General features: G+C 49.9%; 1 pseudogene; it reads left to right on the top strand.

Annotated features, from left to right (window-relative positions):
- Nucleotides 1-409: 409 nt before the first annotated feature.
- Nucleotides 410-2,173, top strand: LOC140628503 (zinc finger protein RFP pseudogene; annotated as a pseudogene).

Raw genomic sequence — 2,173 nt, 5'->3', positions numbered from 1 at the left:
AATGGATACATTCCTAGAATCTTCTAAACTAGCAGAACTAAAACAGGAAGAAAACTTGAACAGATCCAGAACAAGCAAAAATTAATAAATGGATAGACGATAGATAGATAGAAACAGTAATCAAACATCAGCCAAGAGACAAAAGTGCAGGGCCAGATGATCACAGCTGAATTCTACCAAACATTTATTTTTGTTTTAAAGATTTTATTTATTTATTCCTGAGAGACAAAGAGAGAGAGGCAGAGACATAGGCAGTGGGAGAAGCAGGCTTCCCGCGGGGGAGCCCAATGTGAGGCTCAATCCCGGGATTCTGGGACCACACCCTGAGCCGAAGGCAGATGCCCAACAACTGAGCCACCCAGATGTCCCTCTACCAAACATTTAAAGGGGAGTTACAGGGATCCGAACAATGACTGTCCCAGTCCCACAGGAAGCCCACCTTGGCAGCCCCCTGGTACAGTCACAGGACTCTGCTGGGAGACAAGAATTCATGCTCACTCAGCAGGGCACTTGCACAGGGATGACCAGCAACAGTTGGGGCCAGTGCATGCATTTGAGATCCAGGCAGAGGTGCAGCCCTCTGCCTGCCCAACTTGCAAGGCTGCCAGGAAGGGGCAATCAGGAGGGTGTGCAGAAGTCTACCTGCCCAATGTGTCTGCAGTACTTTGCCAACCCCATGAGGCTCGACTGCAGGTGCAACAACTGTTGTGCATGCCTCACCCATTGCTAGGGCGAGATGGAGACCGACAAGTGATGCCCACAGCGCCAGGAGATCTTCCTGCAGCGTCACATGAGACCCAATTGGCACCCGGCCAACATAACACAGCTAGTGAAACAGATGTGCACCTTGTGGTCATTGGGGGCCCTGGCCGAGATGGGGGTGTGGGAGAAGCACCACAAGTCCCTGAAGGTGTATTGTGAGGCGGACCATGTGCCCATCTGTGTGGTGTGTGGCTGCTTCTGCAAGCACATTGGCCATAGCATGCTGCCGCTCAAGAAGGCAGTGGAGGACTTCAAGGAGCAAATCCAGAACCAGCTGGACCACCTGGAAACACTGAAAGACTTAAAGAAGAGGTTCTGGGCACAGGGGGAGCAGACACGAGCTGAACTCTTGAGCCTGAACCAGATGGAGAGGGAGAAGATCGTCTGGAAGTTTGAGCAGCTCTCTCACTCCTTAAAGGATCATGAGTATCATCTCCTGGCCCACCTTGAGGAGCTAGATTTAGCTACCTACAACAGCATCAATGGTGTCAACACCAGATCTCCTGCAATGTCTCCCACCCGAGTAGCCTGATCACCCAGCTGGAAGAGAAGCAGCAGCAGCCTACCAGGGAGCTCCTGCAGAACATCAGGGACACATTGAACATACGTGAAACAATCAGGATCCCTGATCCTTCGATCACACTAATAGATCTGCAGGAAGGAAAAAAAGCCACATTTTCACCCCAAACCGTCTCTTCTTGCCTGAAAATCTGAAGCAGTTCACAGGAAAAATTCAGCCAATATGGGGAAAATTCAAAAATTGAGAGAGGCTCAATCATACTCAGTAGGTATGACTCTAGACCCAGACACAGCCTACCCCACCTGAATCCTTTCCTGCAGCATGTACGTTTGGCATAGTTACTTCTAGCAGGACCTGCCCAACAACCCAGAGCTGTTAAATCTGTTTCCCTGCGTCTTTGGTGCTCCAAGATTGTCGCTGGGAGACACCATTGGGAGGTAGAGATGAGAGATAAGGCAAGCAGACCTTGATGTATGTGAAAACTCAGTGTGCAGAAAAGGTAGAGTAATTTTATCCACCCAGAATGGATTCTGGACAGTGTCTTTGTGGTATGGGAAAGAATACTGGGCTCTTACCTCCCCAGGGACTTCCCTCCCCCAGTGGACCCCTCTCCAGTGGGTGGGGATTTTCTTGGACTATGATTCTGGTGAGGTCTCCTTCTACAACGTGACAGACAGGTGTCAAATTTTTACTTTCTCTCATGCTACCTTCTGCGGGCCTGTCCAGCCTGAATTCAGTCTGAGTTACTTGGGAGGGAAGAGTGCAGCCACTTTCATCATCTGCCTCTTGAGTGGGATTGATGGGTTTTCTGGCCATGTAGGCAATCATGCTCAATTCCATGGAGACCTTCTGTTGATGAGGTGCATAAGCACCCAGCCATGCAAATTGTGA

This window comes from Canis lupus, chromosome X (genome assembly GCF_048164855.1).
Source record: "Canis lupus baileyi chromosome X, mCanLup2.hap1, whole genome shotgun sequence".
Taxonomy (NCBI): Eukaryota; Metazoa; Chordata; class Mammalia; order Carnivora; family Canidae; genus Canis; species Canis lupus.
Note: the sequence above shows the minus strand (reverse complement) of the source record. Positions and strands in the feature narration are given on the sequence as shown.